The sequence below is a fragment of the Macrobrachium nipponense genome, chromosome 1 (assembly GCF_015104395.2).
Source record: "Macrobrachium nipponense isolate FS-2020 chromosome 1, ASM1510439v2, whole genome shotgun sequence".
NCBI lineage: Eukaryota > Metazoa > Arthropoda > Malacostraca > Decapoda > Palaemonidae > Macrobrachium > Macrobrachium nipponense.
In genome coordinates, this window is record NC_087200.1 from 2,258,928 (window position 1) to 2,277,406 (window position 18,479).

An 18,479-nucleotide genomic window follows, 5' to 3' on the forward strand; every position below is an offset into this window, starting at 1 on the left:
CTGTACAGGTGCGTCCGGGCCCTGTGGCTTCGGCTACAGCAGCCCCGGCTCCGCCCTGGATAGCAGATCTTACGTCTGTCCTGAGGAAGCTGACGAAGAAGAGGATGGAAGGTGTCGTGGTCGTCGTCTTCATCTTCTTCATCGTCGTCGGCCGCCGCCTCTTCCCCTTCGACTTCTAAGGCTTTACAGCCGAGGAAGAAGAAGGTCGCCTCCTCCCTCCTAAGAAGCTTCCTCGGGAGCTTCTCGGGACCCGTCTCACCTCGGTGGGACGGGAGGGTTCCTTCCGCTGGTCCTCCTGCTCCTTCGGGAGCGGGGCCCGTCTCTTCTTCCGCAAGGAGGAAGACTACGGGGACCAGAGGGGTACCGGCTAACACCGGTACTTCCTCGCCTGGTGTCAGTGGTTCTGCCACTGCATCAGGGTCCGTCTCGGCCTCCCGTTCGCGGGAGGTACTGAGTGTACGGTCGCCTACCAGCGACCGTGCAGCCAGGAACCAGACCTCTGAGTCCGCTCAGCGTCAGGTTCACGGCACGGGGCGGAAGACCTGGTTGACAGCCGCTCATAGCGACTCTCACCGAACCAGCTCTCACTTTCGCGTGAACAGCTGGCTACCCGGGGACGTGACGGTCCACGACCGACACGGGCTGAGGCTGGGAAGAGGTCCTCCCGTTCGCCGGTGCCAGCCACGGCTGGAACCAGCGACGTGACGTGCCGTGAGGACAAGCACCGGTCTCACTGCGACAGTGGAGCCTGCAGGTCGCCTGACCGTCGCTCTCACAGAGAGCGATCGGGTACGGCAACCAGCACCAGCTCTTCTGACACTCGAGATCAGTGCCGCTGTGCTCAGTCCAGCCGTTCTCCACAGCGAGACGGTTCGACCAGGCCTGCAGCTCGATCGTCACCGCGGGTTGACGATCGCCTGCAGCCCTCCAAGCCTGCTGGTCCTGCCAGCGAGCGACGAGGGAGCGTCAGGTCTGCCTCTCCCGTACCTTCAACCTCCTCGGGTTACACCGGGAGGAGCGAGGTATTGAGGAGTGATCGTGAGGGGTGCGCCCCTCATGATCCCACCACGACGCCCTACGTGCCAGGCACGGTTCTTGGACCGGCCAGGACGTATGCGCAAGTGGATGGGGAAGACCGAGAGGGCTGTCGCTGTTCCCCCTTCTTAGGAGGAAGGTTCTCGGAATATGCTCTTGTTCGAAGGGCTTAACGGTCCCACTCTGCAAGATGCTGTGACTTCCGAGATCCAGAGGAACTTTGCCGAGGTTACGGCGCTGATTCGTCAGCACAATGACCTCGGGGAAGGATCGCCGCTCCCACCAGCAGAGCCACGTCTCGGCTCGAGTCGTTTTGGGGCCCGAGAGGGAATCCAAATCGACGGTGGGTCTGCCGCGATCGGAGCTTGCCGACTGGGTTGAGCCAGGTAGTCTCTCGTCTCCGGACAAGGAGGCTCTCTCGGTTCTGGACGGTCGAACAAGCTCCTTCACCTCCTCTACTGCGACAGAGGCGTTTCTACGTGTCTTCGGACATCGTATTTATATATCCCTTCGGTCCTCTGAGGTTTCGACCTCGACGAGGACTGGAATGAGTCGGAGCGGTATCGGCTCTCTCCTGTCAGGTCTCGATCAGCCCCAACCAGACGACGTTCACAATGGAAGGACGGCATTCCCCCTCACCTACTGCCGGAAGTGGGGGAGTGCCTGGCCAGCCATTGGGACCCGGCTCCAACAGCATGCGTACGTTCCAGGGCATCGAAGGACGTAGCATTGAGCAAAGGAGATCAAGACCATGCTGAGCAAGAGAACTGTAGAAATCGGTACGGATCAGTCACCGGGCTTTACAGCCGACTCTTCCTGGTGGAAAAGTCTACAACAGGCTGGCGCCCAGTGATAGATCTCTCTTCCCCGAACCGGTTGGTTCGCCAGACCCGGTTCACGATGGAGACGGCACGCTCAGTGCTCGACTCTATCAGGGAGAACGATTTCATGCTTTCAGTGGACTTGAAGGATGCGGATCTACAAATACCCATTCATCAGTCCTCCAGAAAGTACCTCCGCTTCATCCTCGACGGGACGGTGTACCAGTTCAGGCCACGTTGCTTCGTCTCTCAACCGCCCACAGGTGTTCAGCGAGTGTTCACTCTGGTGTCTGCTTGGGCCCATTCGCACGGGATACGTCTGATGAGTATCTCGACGATTGGTTAGTCCTGGCGAGCTCCCGCTCGCAGTTGCTACAGGACAGGGATCGACTGCTCGAGTTCTGTCGCGATCTGGGGATCGTTCTGAACTTCGAAAAGTCCGATCTCGAGCACAAGCAGAGGATGAAGTACCTGGGTATGCTGATCGACACGGTAGCAGATTCAGGGAGGCAGCCAACAGTTCCTGTCTCGGCAGGAACAGGTAGCTCAGCAATGGCAAGTCGTGATCGGACACCTGTCGTCACTCGGGAAGCCAGTCCCTAACGGGCGTCTTCACCTGCGGTCTCTTCAGGGAGACCAAAGGAGAGTTGGTCAACAGGCGACGGATCCCCCAAGCCTTCCATGGTCACTGACACAGAGGTGAGGCAGGACCTAGCCAGGTGACTGGACGACAGGAACCCCTTAAGAGGAGTGCCTCCGGGCACTCTCCCCCCGGACATGCAGCTGCTCTCAGACGCATCGACCGAGGGATGGGTGCACACCTGGAAGAGTTGCGGACTTCAGGAGTGTGGTACGAGAACGACAAGCACCTTCACATCAATGTACTGGAACTAAAGGCAGCGTTCCTTGCTCTCCAAGAGTTCCAGGACCGCTTGATGGGACACTCAGTGGTGTTGATGTACGACAACACCACGGTGGTGGCTTACGTCAACAAACAGGGGGGGCCTAGTGTCTCTCCCGTTGTATCAGTTGACTCGGCAGGTGCACGAGTGGGCCGAGGCACACTCAATAGAGCTGTCGGCACGCTACATTCCCTCCAGGGAATGGAATGTAGTAGCAGACACGCTCAGCCGTCGGGATCAGGTGATAAGGACCGAATGGTCTCTACACCAGGACGTGGCGGCAAAGGCTCTTCGACCTGTGGGGGCGACCAGTCGAGGATCTGTTCGCCATCCGGCACATCAGGAAGCTCCAGGTGTTCTTCTCGGCCGTGCCGGATCCATGGGCAGCTGCAGAGGACGCTCTTCAACACCCGTGGGACAACCTCTTCGCCTATGCCTTTCCCCCGTTCAGCCTGATTCGCAAGGTGATCAGTCGAGCACTGGTCATCCCGAATCTCAGGATGATCCTGATGGCTTCCAGATGGCTTCCAAATGGCCACAGGCCATTTGGTATCCGGACCTGCTGGCTCTTCTCGGCAAGAGAACCGAGAGAGCGATTCCCCATTGGCTACAACCTTCTCGGCCCAGCCACACGTCGAGCGGTACCACCGAGCAGTCCAGTCCCTACGTCTTCACGGCTGGCTGTTATCCACCTTCTCTTGCGAACGAGAAGCTTTTTTTCGTAGCGCAGCAACAGAGATGGCTGGAAACGTCCGTCAGTCCTCTGCAGCTGTGTACCAGGGGAAGTCGGCCGTCTTCGGTGGTTGGTGTTGTAGACGGGGCCTATCTCTTCTCAGAGCCAATCTTCAGCAGGTAGCGGATTTCCTCGTTTTTTCTTCGCCGAGGAAGCTCCTCTAAGTTCCCACAGTCAAGGATACAGAGCCGCCTTGTCGCTCCTCCTGAAACTGACGGGATTGGACATCTCGAACTCGTTCGAGATCTCCTTGCTAGGAGGCAGCTTCCAAAGGTCTTGCCAACCCAGGGAACTCAATGACCCTCGTCTTGCTGGACCTGGCATCGGCGAAGAGAGTACGGGAGCGTCATGCAGATAATGATGTGGATGAGATGCTGCTTTGTCCTGGGAGGACGCTACGGCGCTATCTGAAGAGAACTCGACACCTCGGCCTGAGTGTCGACGCCTCTCCGTTAGCAAAGGGGTCAACAAGAAAGAAGTATCAAGAACACTCTTTCGTCCTGGCTGCGTGAGGTCTTCAGGAGGGCGTAGGAGGCTGATGGTAGTGACGACATCCGTACGGTCCCGTCGAGACTCACGAAGTCAGAAGTATTGGCCCCTCGTTGGCGTTTCGTAAGAACTTCTCCGTGGCGCAGGTTATGGAAGGCGGGGGTCTGGTACAACCAGACCACCGGCAACTTCCTTATACCTCTTGGATATTGCCCATAGGTCCTTGGATCGGTTTCCTTAGGACCCGTGGTGGCTGCTCAACACGTCGTCTAGCTAACCCAGTACCCTAGCAGGCTGAACAGCATCGAGTCCTGGTGTGACTGTATGAATAGATAGTGATGAGAAAGTGACTGGCTTCTCTTTCTATCTTTTTCTTCCCCTCTACCTGTGGGTAGAGGGATACGGTCATCACCCTGCTGGATAAGGACGAGATGCCGGTGAGCTATATGACAGAGCCCCATCCTATCCCTTTCACGAGGGATGGGAGCAGAATATCCACCACTTCCTTCTACAAGGGGGGGAAGTGGATGCCTACAAGAGTCAAAACCATGACTTTTGAAACTTTGCTCCTGTACAGGAACAAGTTCTTACATTGCTGGTACGAAGAGATTACCGATTGGTCCTCTCTCTTAGTACTCGGTTCCAGAGGTCTGACCATTGATCCTGCGGTGCACACCCCGATCAATCGGACAGAGGCTTGGTGAATCCCTCCCTCGCTCTTACGACCAGGGAGGCTTCCAAGGTTGGGCGAACACCAGTCTGTTCACAAAAGACTCAGATTCCACCCACCAAGAAGTGAGTCTTCCTATTGTAAAAGGACCGAAGGTTTGTATGCCGTGTCGGAACAAATGACAATTTGTCTAAAATTGCATTTTTCCTAACTATACAAACCTGAGGTCCTTTTACACATAGCCCCACCTCATGCCACCCCTCACTCTGCAGTTTTTGCTTGGGCCAAAAGCAAAAGTGATTTGTTTACCTCCCAGTCGCGCGCGCGCGCCTGTCGGACAAGCAGTTAACTACCGAACCCCTTGTTCGAAAGCTTACGACCTATCCAGCTGCCGCTAGTACCTTCCTATTGTAAAAGGACCTCAGGTTTTGTATAGTTAGGAAAAATGCCAATTTTAGACAAATTGTCATTTTGTGCTGAGAGAGGGCAGTTCAAACAGTCAGAAGTAGAGGAAAAGACCCCATATAGACTCCACTTTTCTAGACCCGCCCCCCACCCCCCTGCTGATAAGCTCATGTACATACGTGAGGCCTAAAAAGGGGCGGGGCAACCCCAAAAAGGGGTGTGGCCACCCCGACCCCATATAGATTCCACTTGTCTGGGGGGCGTGGCCACCCTGATCCCATATAGACTCCACTATTCTGGGGGGCATGGCCACCCCTGACCCCAAATTGACTCCATTTGTATTATAAGCTCGTGTACGTACATGAGCTCATAATTGACTCCATTTGTATGATAAGTTCATGTACGTACATGAGCTCATAATTGACTCCATTTGTCTTACAAGCTCATGTACGTACATGAGCTCATATTAGGGGGGCGTGGCCTCCCCTAACCCCAAATCGACTCCACTTTTCTACCCCTGTGACGTCACATAACTCTAAGGGAATAAAACCATTCTTTCAACCCTCCACTATTCTGGGGGGCGTGGCCACCCCTGACCCCAAATTGACTCCATTTGTATTATAAGCTCATGTACGTACATGAGCTCATAATTGACTCCATTTGTATGATAAGTTCATGTACGTACATGAGCTCATAATTGACTCCATTTGTCTTACAAGCTCATGTACGTACATGAGCTCATATTAGGGGGGCGTGGCCCCCCCTAACCCCAATCCGACTCCACTTTTCTACCACTGTGACGTCATGTAACTCTAAGGGAATAAAACCATTCTTTCAACCCCTCACCCGAAATTGACTCCACCTTTCCTAACCCCTGTGACGTCACATAACTCTACGGGAATAAAAACCAACATTTCAAGCCCTCACCCCAAATTGACTCCACTTTTCTACCCCTGTGACGTCACGTAACTCTCTGGGAATAAAACCATTCTTTCAACCCCTGACCCCAAATTGACTCCACTTTTCTACCCCTGTGACGTCACGTAACTCTCTGGGAATAAAACCATTCTTTCAACCCCCGACCCCAAATTGACTCCACTTTTCTACCCCTGTGACGTCACGTAACTCTCCGGGAAATAAAACCATCCTTTCACCCTCGACCCCAAATTGATTCCAACCTTTCCTAACCCCCTGTTTACGTCACTTAACTCTCCGGAATAAAAACCATCTTTTCACCCCCGCCCCGACACCCATGAATCACCTCCTTTAACCCCCTTGTTGACTTCACGTACTCTCCGGGAATAAAACCAACATTTCAACCCCTGATCCAAATGGACTCCACTTTTCTACCCTGTGCGTCACATAACTCTCTCGGGAATAAAACCATCCTTTCAACCCCCGACCCAAATTGACTCCACCTTTCCTACCCCCCTGTGACTCACGTAACTACTGGGAATAAAATAAAACATTTCAACCCCCACCCCAAATTGACTCCACTTTTCTACCCCTGTGACGTCACGTAACTCTACAGGAAGGATTTTTTGCGACTCATGCCCCCTTTAATTGTTTTCAACGTAACCGGGACGTTTACCTCATCTTCCTCCTACAAAATCTCTAAATTTATATATGCACATTGCGAATATAGTCTTTCTCTCTCTCTCTCTCTCTCTCTCCCTCCCTCCCTCTCTCTCTCAGCCGTTACATTTTGTTTTATATATATATATATATATATATATATATATATATATATATATATATATACAGCTGCTTAGATATTCAGAGTATCATGATAAAAGGATATTTGGCGACTGACTTCATCCTCATGTGATACATATGTTTATCAATTTGATATCTCCCCCAATAACCATATCAGGGTCAATGTTATCTGATGATGAATCACGCACACACACACACACACACGAAGAAACGAGACCTTGCCCCCATATCTGCCAAGCTGACTTCACCCCCACGTGAAATTTTATTTACCATAGAATTTGAGTCATAATCTCCATACCGAATACGAGGACAAAGGTACACATTTCAATTTTGTTTATTTATTATACCGAGTTTGAAAGAGGTTGAAAAATCAAATTACAGACAGAATTGTTATTTATATTTGTAACCAATGCTAAATACAGGGGAATGAATTAATATTCCATACAAATACATACATTAGAAAAAACTGTACAAACACGAACGCGATAATATACGCATTCGCTTTTTCAAAAACAATACTTCAACGAAACATACGGCTACTATATATTTTCTAACCTGTTCCTTCACATCACAGCCCTAGTATATACCACAAACATCTTCTCCAGCACTTTCCTGACCGTGTATCAAAGACGACGTTTCATCTAACACCTCAAAGCTTTTAAATTTAGCAAACAAGTTTTTCACTAACTTGCACGAGGAGGTTGATGAAGCCATGGCGAGAGTTCACGTCTTGATGTGACAATCCTTCAATCGCAACCCGAGATCTCTCTATCACAATCACTGATTACAAACCAGTTGTGACGAAGCATCAAGTCTTATCATTCCCTCACGCCAAAGGTCATCCACACATGACTCATTTTATCAAAATTAGTATCACGTGACTAAACAGCTCCGGTATCATTGTTCCTAAAATGTTAATAAGCCACCCACACACTCGCCATCTTGTTTTTCGCATGTCCCACCCCCTCCCCCTCCTCTTCCTCCTCCTCCCTTTTTCCCCATATTACGCCGCGTTTCGATTTGTTTTTTAATGGCTATATTCCTTAACATCCAATCTTTAACCCCCACCATTTCAATGAAGTAGCGATAATTCAAAATATTATTAACGTGGGTTTTTTTATTCCCTTGAAATTCTCGAGTTATATCTAAAATATTATAACCTGCGAGCGGATGAGTTAAATCTCCTTCTTCATTCCATTCAACCGTGTTAGAATCTTGTAAGTGCTTAACAAAAGCCGTAACGTATGACTTTTGAGATTTTTTAAAAAATATTGGAATAATACCTGTTAAATCGGGATTGCTCTTTTTGCGAGTCATGTCCCCTTTAATTGTTTTCAACGGAATTGGGGCGTTTACCACCTCCCCTCCAGTCACTGCACCTACACTTTCTATAGGAGGAGGAGGAGGTGGAGGAGGTCCTGTGAGCGATATAGCCGGCATAGGTGGTTTTTGGATATTAAGGGAAACGTGTCCGCTACTACTAACAGCTGCCGTATCCAACTTGCCAGTACCCTCCAGGCTATTAGTATCACTATCACAAACCTCTTTTCTATTCATTAACCTCTCGTAGGTAATGGCAGGGATAACGTAAAACTCCTTCATTTTCAATTAAAAAGACTCCCTACCAAACTTGCAGCAATAGGCAATAAAATCGATAGAATAGTTCCCCTTTACGACTTTTCAGTATATTTTTCTTCTTAGATATGGACGTTGTTTTCAAGGACACAAGATGAATTTCTCGTCTACAATTACTTAAGTGTTTAATAAACTTCTTATCTTGAGTTAGATTACCACAAAGAAAATTTCTAAAAATTTCCGAGAGAGTAGACACCATACCACCGTTTAAGACGGGAATAACTTTACTTCTTTCACTGGGTGATAAACCAGAGATGAATAAAATAAAGTTTTTATTTTTACGTATTAAAGGTTGCTTACAGTTCATATCCGTACAATTTGAGATTCATCAACCCAGGAATTGAATTGACTCGGATAACCTTTCCAATGAACGTAATATTGAGTTTTATTATCTTTCCTCCTCCTTCCCAGAATAGTGATATCATACGTTTCTGGTAGATTTGTACGAATTAATTCTTCACAATAAAATACGCCCTTTATTTCTTCACCCGCTAAATCTTCCAAGAAGTATACGACCGGATTTTGCGTTGTATACACTTTTCGGATTTTAAAAATTTCCAGAGTATTTTGAATTGTATATCCCCTCCTAAAAATTGCGTTGCGACGCTCATCGGCAATACGTACAACGTCTCCAACATTCAAGAGCGAAATAGCGGGGGGATTAACGAGAACAGCCTTTTTATACATACTCGAGAATTGACGTTCAATGTCATCTCTAGCCGTTAATGTGTGAACCTCTTGCGGGGTGCGACCCAAACTTCTATGGGGGGTATGATTATAACTTTGAACAATGTCGCGCAAGACGTTAATGTATTTTAAGGTATTCTTATGTGTGAGATATCTATATATCCGACCCTTAATAGTCCTTATGACTCTTTCAGCTATAGAAGATTTGATTTCTCTCGAATAAACGCTATATAATTTTATATTTTTACTATCTAGATATTCTCTGACGTGTTTGTTATAATATTCCCTACCCTCATCACTATTCAAACGTGAAATTCCCAAAAATTCGGTAGACTCGATAACCTTCTTCAAAGCGTGACGCATAGTAACACCATCCTTCTTTTTCAAGGGAACAATTTGTAGATATCTGGAAAACACGTCAATAAAAACTAGCAAATATTTAAACCCATTATTATACCGAGCTAATTTGGACATATCAGCTAAATCGGTGCTCACTATTACTCATGGTTTGGGTGACATGATTTTTCTTCTGGGGAATTTTTTTCGAGTAACTTTATGCAGTGTGTAAGACTTTTGCCCACGTAAGATTTCTTTAAAATTTTCACGCGTAATTTGGCTATTCAGATTTTTCGCTACTCTGAATAAAGAGTCCACTCCGCTGAAACTACCCACACCCCGTGCATCTCCGTACAAAGTTTTTAGCAGTTTTATCCGTTCTTTATCCATATTGGTAAGCTATTTGATATTCCGTTTCACCCAGAATATTAGTTCGGAGCTGTAACAGTTCAGGTGTTGACGGAGCGAAGTCTACTAACAAATAACCTTAGCGGTTACGTGATAGGGGCCTTTTTTATATATGTCCGCCAAAAGGCTGAAGCTTTTTTGACGGCTGAATAACTGCCGACCTAAAGTTTCAATTTGACTAAAATCACGATTTTCATTAGAATATAATGTGAGCAATTCAAGCTTATACTTCTACTAAACTTGCCCGAATGAAACATATTCTGCGTTATGAATATAACTGAAATAGATGAATGACGTCCCGCTGTGAAGGCGTTAGTGACAAATTTATTATCACTGGCCTCGAGGAAGCAATCATCGAGTATGAATAATAGACCTTTATTAACCTCCGTCTCCCCCTTTTCAGCGTAATCAAAGGGATTTAAAATTTCTTTGGATACTTTAAATTTGGGACCTATTGAGGGATGCGTTTCGAGGGGGTGTTCAGATACCCCGCAATATAAAATGTATTGGAAACGTGTTTCATAGAGTTCAATGATTTTTTGACATAGGACGGACTTGCCACTGTTACTAAACCCCGCGATGATAATACGAGCGGGATTAGCGAACGGGTCTAACAACTGCCCAGGGAAGGGACCTGTCGCAGCCATGATGTTAGCGCGTTTAAGACTATAGTTGTGTACTTTACGCGCTCCTTTTTATATACAAGCCTTAATAATAATTAGGGTGAATGGAAGTTGACGGCAATAATATTTGTTTAATTTCCATAATGAAATACATACAGGTTTTTCCTACAATATAAAAATAGAACTTACAGTAAAAATGCAAACTATAATAAAAAAATAAAATATAATAATTCAAAAATATAAAAAACTGTGTATATGATTATATGATAAAAATTCATTATAAACAATATAATATATTAAAATATATGAATATAGGATAAAATATATAGTAAAATATACAAACTATGACACCCGGTCAAGGTGTGATACGACCCCGTTTAACTGGAGGAGAGGGTGAAACCATTTCCCGTCGAGGAGAAGTCAAAGACGTCGAAGAGAGAGAGGAATTAACATTGTATACTTTACTATTCTCTCTTCAATGTTTTGAACATCCTTTCACCCGTGGGAAGTGAGGTGATGGATGTAGGGTCGGAGGAATAGGAGGAGTAGGAATTCTCGAGGTGCTAGGAGCGGGAATATTTAAAATTGGAGAGATTGCCGCTACTACCGGCGCCACCACTACCCTCTCTAGCTCCTCCTCCTCCCCCTCCCCCCTCCTCCTCCGCTATACCCTCCTCCACCCCAATGTCTGGATGTCCATACGCCAACAATTTATAAGGTGTCACATAATATCTTTTGTCCTCTAAGGGATAGAGAGATACCTTTCGCTGGCTCGTATGACACATCGTGCCTCCTACTCTTTGCAAATTGTGCACACAAGTATAAGTAATCTAATTCTTTTCGATTACAGCTCGATACTGGTCATGTGGAATGGTCTTTTGCTGGCACCTTTGTACACCTTTCAAGGTGTTACTACGACTAGTTTCCGTCAGATACGAATAAACTTTAGGTTTAATGCCGATAAATTCCCTCATGAGTTCAGCCCCCGTTTCAACCTTCACTAACCCGAGTTCCCCCTTACGTGACTCATCATACAATTCGTGAGTTTTGGGGAAATTACTCAAATCCATGTAGGGTTTGAGCGCACCCTTCAGTTCCCGATTGAGGTTATCAGTCACCAGGGAAAAGATCAAGCTGTCAGTGTCGGTATAAAGGAGCTGAACTCGGTGTCCATACTGCTTTCGAAGAACGTCGTAATAGAACCGATACATCATATCCTTCGCCATGTCTAGTATACTGAAACCGATATAAATCGGGGATTCAGCCATAACAGACTCTTTGCAATGGTTTACAATGTACCTGTCGTTACCCAGTTTTTCCAAAGACTTGTACGTGTGTTTGGACACATTCCTGAGGAGAGAGGCTTCACCGGTGGTGACGACAGTTCGGGTAGAATAATTCAATGAATTTTTAATAGTGACACGACACCAAAAAGACCATTCATTATGATTTTGATGGTGTTCCTCTTGTCCGGATCGGTCTCTATAGCACGCCTTTCGGCATTCTCCAGAATGTATTCCCTCAAATAAAAATCCTGTTTGAATTTGTACACTTTCCTTATTACATCAACTTCGAGACCGAGCCTTATCAACGTTTGTAATAAGGGAAGACAGATCAAGTGATTACGCATGGGTAAATGCGTACCCGTCAACTTAACATTTTTATTGGGTAGCTTCACCTTGAACTTATTCATTAGGTTTTTACTATATGGCGATAGATCCTGGTGAGTCACATTCATGTGATGAATGGCGAGAGGGAGATCATCCGTCTGTAGAGTTCAAAGTCGCTTGAGCACATCCGAACAAAATTGGTGAAACCTCCACCATCTAATTTTAATTCCGCCAAAAGCAAATCACCATAGGGTCCCTTTTCAAAAAAATTCCTCACCCATATCTTTCTCTTTTTCTTGACCTCCCTTGACTTTATTAAAAGTGCCAAGTAAAATGCAGACGCTGCTGCAGCAACCTCTACACTCATCACAGGCATGACCACAAATGAGGTGTGGACAGGAAACATTGTTTGGAAGTAGTTTACAAATAATTTGCAAACTGTTTCCAAACAGTTTGAAAACGGTTTCCAAACTGTTTGGAATCAAGTTTTCGGAAACAGTTTCCAAACTGTTTGGAAACCGTTTCCAAACATTGTTTCCAAACAATGTTTCCAAGTGTGTACGGGGCTTAGCTGCTGTCTCGGCTCTGATAACGTAGTCAGTCACGTTTTCTTCCTCAGACTTCTTCAGAGATGTCAACTCCATGTATAAGGCTATAATTCTTGGTTTACTGCAGCCTAAATAATGATTCCTTAAAACTTGTATAGCCTTCTTCCCGTCGTCTTTAGCATCTCTTATAATTAAAGATAGGCTATGATCATCCAAAAGTTGCACAATCTCGGCATACACTTTGGCATTATCTTCGGCGCTTGGGGAGCCGGAACCAGTAACCATTTCAAGTAACTTCTGCAATCGTAGATAGCCAAAGAACTTCACTTCCCATAACTCGTATTTTGCCTCATCACCGTCGAAATAGAGTCTGTTGACTGTTGAGAGGAAGAATGCATGACAGCGGAAAAATGGGTAATATATGGGAGGATGCTTGAGTAAAAAGCAGAACGCCAGCGGGCAGCGGCAAATCACAGACAATGTAATAAAAATAAAGGGTAAACTTAAATAAAAACGTATGGCATTATTTATCTTGAGTTTATTACTCAACAATAAGCATTATAACCTGACAAAAACGATATTAAACACGTAGGTCTATGCCACCTTTTACGATTCTGATAGTTTGACATAAAATATTTCCCTAAGAGAATGGACAGCATATTATTATGCCGAAGTCACTCTCGGCAGGGAGATCGCTATGCTTTGCACAGCAGACAGATTTGCACTTTCAGTTGTCCGATTTTTATGACTGAGTTGGAGACGCATTATATATAATTTTAGCAATGGTAAATACATTGAACAGACGTGAGGATATAATATGATGTTAGTGCCTCTCTAGTGGATATAATGAACAATGAAAGTAAAAGTATTACTAGGGAGAAAATTAGCCGAATAATGGTTGTCAAAGCCAGTATCAATAGAATGTATTGAAACATTGCATAGGCTGGCTGTGGTTCGTGCAGGCGGGAAGTTAAGAGACAAACACACCCAGTTATTTTTAAACATCAAACTACGGGCAATTTTCGCCTTAATTTGGCCGTAAGTATAATTTGTAGTAGAGTTCAAATTTTCTTCCTTGAATATATATGGTAACGGATACTTGGTGATAGCGTACAGATCAATTTGAGTGAGGGAGGTGAAAATAAGTGGACTATTAGATAATGGACATGCTATTATAGACCAACGTAATTTGGGAGTCAGGAGCTCAAGTTGTATGATCGTCAACTTCGGGAGGGGGAATAGAACGGGGAAAATGTTTTGTAGTTAGTCTATCTTGAACAATTCATTCACATTTCCGTTTCCAGTAATTATTTGTGTTGTAATACATCATCTCTTTGTGAATGTGCGGCTGTTAAAACAGCTCTTTATGATGGGTCTTTGGTCTTAATATCAATCGAACTCCCATACAGTTCTCTCGATGTCTGTTCGATTCTCACAAGTGTATCATATAAAATTTTCATGGAGACCTGAAAAACCAAAAAAGAGAAACATTAGAAATATAGGGAAAACAAATGAATAACAATCAGGCTTTAACAAACAAAGAAGAGGAATTGGTAATTAATATATCTTAGAATATCGCATACAAGAAATGTACAGAAGGAAGGACCCATTAATTGTGGTATCAATAGACTTCCAAAAAAGCATTTGACTCCATTAATAGAAAAAGCTCATAGAGGTATTGATGGCTAAAATACTTTCATTTGCAGATATTTTGAGGGGGAGGTTGAAAATAGAAAAAATTATATAAAAGAATTATGATATTGCAGAAAGAAAAAACTTAAACGAGCGTAAACAAAGGAGGAATAAAAACATGCAGGTGAGCTGTTTCAATAGCAAATTCCACCTACTACTAATACTACTACTACATCGGCCTGAGCACCTGTCACGAAAAAATTAGTGAATGCAAAGAAGGATATTAAAAAAAAATATCTATAGTTCCAGACATGACTGCTAAAGAAAGAGAAAAGGATAGCATATTAAGATCTGAATTAAAGAAAAAGCAGGATAACAAAGAGGAAGGATGGTTCATAAGGGAGAACTGAAGAGAAGGGAAAACTTTCAGATGACCAGAATGCTCTAAAAAGGAAGTCCAGGGGAATATAAATAGAAACAATAGAATTGTTAGAAGTGTAAATGAGTTAGAGGTAGGAAAATGTAAAGTAGATAGAATTGTAAATAATTTAGAGATAGGGAGTAATAATATTTTTAGGAATGTAAATAATTTAGAGTTGTTTGCAAAAGATAGATAAATGGTTAGATGGTAGAAGCAATTTTGTAAATAGAGAAAGTGAAAAGATAGTGAGCAAGACAGAAGATACATCAAGAAATCTTGAAATAAAGCTTATAAACACCCAAGGACTGACAAAAGTAAAAATAATCGAGCTAGTGGAGATAACAAATGAAAACACAATTATGTGCATCACAGAAACACACCTTAAACAGCAAAAATTACTATTCCCAACAAGCATCAGAGTGGTAGACTCAATGAGAGACGAAGACGACACCAAAGGAGGAGGTTTACTAATAGTGTATAGAACCAAAGGAGAGATCCAGATGGAAAAAGAAAAGTCGGAACACAAAGACATTTTAATAGTAAAGGTTAATTATAGAACAGCAATATTTAACATAGTTCTGGTGATAAAGAAAGAAATAAACGAATAATAATAAGCGCCTTACATGTAACAATAGAGAAAGCCACAGACCTGCTGTGATTGTCCTTGGGGATTTCAATGGGCATTTAGGTTTCATAGGGACACAAGAACTTGACCAAAATGTAAAATATGTTATGGACCTAATGGAAAAATATGATCTAACGCTATTAAATGGAGGTCCCAGCTGCAAAGGAGAGATAACCTGGAGTAGAGGAGATCAGAACAGCGCTATAGACTTTGCCTTAGTCAACCAAAATATGTATAAAAACTATGAATGTATGGAGATAGATGAGGGAAAATGTGAATATGACCTATCAGACCATCACCTCATAAAGGTCCAATTCAGAATGAACACTAAAGTAAGGAAAACATTCAGAAATGAAACAAAAGAAATCAAATATTTGAAAGTTACAGAAGAGTCTACCAGGAAATACCTTGAATATATAGAGTATAAAGTAAGCCAACAAGACAGAAAAGGAGATCTAACCCAGTTGGAAGAAACAATGAGTGAAGCAGAAACAAATAACCTAGAGAAGATAATCAAAAGAAGGTTAAAGACAGGAAAGCAAGAAGAAATAGAACCAGTATGGGTCACCAAAGAAATAAAGAAAGAAATAAGCCAAAGAAGGGTATATAACAAATTAAAAAGGAAAGCCACAAGAATAGAAGAAAAAAGACACTATGAAGAAGCATATCTTAAACAAAAACTGAAAGTACAGATAATAATAAAGAAAGCATATGAAGAACATGAAGAAAAGGTTAGAAATAAGATAATGAATGATAAAAACAGACACAGGAAAATCTGGGAATATATAGACATGCTGAGAGGAAAGACCACATCAGAAAAAGAATGGATAAGAATATTCGATGAAAATAAGCAAGAAATGAAGGACGAAACCCTAGGGAAAGAGCTGGTAAAATTCTGGGAAACAATATACCAAAAAGAAGAAATCAAAATAGGAGAGATATGGAATGAAAGCAAGAAAGAACAGTACAAACATGACATGGAAGAAATAGTGAAAAGTTTAGGACAGTAGATGAAATGCCATATATCTTTAAGGGAACATATGCATGGAGTGTATGACCTAACAGAGACAGAGATTAGACCCATGGAAGAAATCATCATAACAGAAGATGTAAAAAATCAACTCTAGAAAATGAAGGCAAATAAAGCACCAGGGCCAGATGGAATGAAGCCCAGTTCTGTTCAAACTACTCTAACAAAGTAACAACCTTCAAAAATAATTGGCAGAATGTTTAAACAGCATACTGAAGGGCAGGAAAACGCAGAGAAGCTGGTTTAAGTAAAAAACAACACTTACGCCCAAAAAACAAAACCCCACAATCAAAGATCTAAGACCAATTGCTCTAACAAATGCATCGCATAAAATTTTCATGTGGATCCTGAAAACCAAAATAGAAAAACATTAGAAATATAGGAAAAATGAATGAACTACAATCAGGCTTTACTGCACAAAGGAGAGGAATCGATAATTTATATATCTTACAATACTGCATACAAGAAACGTACAGAAGAAAGGACCCATTATTTGTAGTATCAACAGACTTCCGAAAAGCATTTGACTCAGTTAATAGAAAAAAGCTCATTGAGGTCATGATGAAATATAGGCTGCATGCAGAAGTAATAAATGCAGTTGCAAAGATATATACAAATGATGTAAAAAGCCTATGCCTTAACAATATAGAACAAAAAGAGCTAAATGTAACTAATGGAATAAGACAGGGATGCAATGGCTCAACCATATTCTTTCTACTAATAACGTACCTGATAATAGAAAAATTAGAAAATTACAACAGAAGGTTTTAGAAATGAAGTAATAAGGATAGTGGCACTATTATATGCAGACAACGGATTAATACCAGGGCACACACTAGAAGAAATAACAAAATCAATAAAAACCCTTATGGAAATCGCAAGTGAATGTGGCCTAAACATAAACAAGGATAAGAGTAATACCTACACTAATATACAGCGACTGGTATAGTATCGATGATGTGGAGAATATGGAGCACGTAGAAGGAATGAAAATAGTAAGAATATTAAATACCTAGGAGTAACAATCAACAACATGAAAGACTGCTTCAGAGAACAGATAGAAAGGGCCCAAATTAAAGCAAAACAGATGGCAAATATGGCTAATGCAGTCATCAATAAAAGCTGTAGCAGAGTAAAATAGGAAAATTGTACAGGAAAGGACTAGCGATGCCATCATTCATGTATGCAATGGAAGTCATGAAACTTGACAAGAAAACTGTAAATGAATTTCAGAAGATAGACTATAAAGTATATAGAGCAATTTTGAAAGCGCCAAGTTACACAGTAAGTTGTGCGTTAAGATCTGAAATAGGGGCCTCTTCCTGCCACTCAAGAGATATCAAGAATTAACTATTCTACCTGAGACATAGGTACACTGAAGAGTGGTGGAAATAGGCTCCTATATGAGATAACCATGGATCAGTATGAAAAAAAAAAAACCTGGATAATGCAAGTAAAAGAGTATATGAAAGAACTAAACATAAACTTAAGTAAAATTGAAGCAGTTAAAGACAAGCAGTTAAGATAAATAAACAATTGGGACAGAAAAGCATGGCAGAAAGAAATGAATGAAAAGTCAACGTTAAGAATCTACAGAAAATATAAGGTAAACATAAGAGAAGAAATCTGGTATGACAACACTGAAAAAACAATGCTGATCAGTAGGGCCAGACTAGGTATACTAGGATTAAATGATAGAAATAGGATAAAAGGAGAAGATAAAAATGTCTATACTGTGAGGAACAAAATGAAAATTTAGAACATTTCTTACTTTACTGTCCAGCATACAATGAGATTAGAAATAGATATAGCTTTATGCAGCAACCATATCAAGAAAATAAAGAGGAATTAGTAGCAAATATACTCTTATTGGTAGTTCTAGTTCTACTGAGGGAGGAAGTGGAGAATAGGAAAGATTTTATAAAAGGAATGTGGTATTTCAGAGAGAAGAAACGCAAACAAACACAAACAAAGGAGGAATAAAAGAAGCAAGGGACCCGTTTCAAAGGCATATCCCACCTACTACTACTACAGTTGGATGAATAGATGGATGGATGAGTTTTAGGGCACCACGATAAAGAACTCCATCTGAAGGCCTTAGCTTTCCCTCCATTCTCACCCAGTGGCGGCTGGCGGCAGACATTTATTATTTC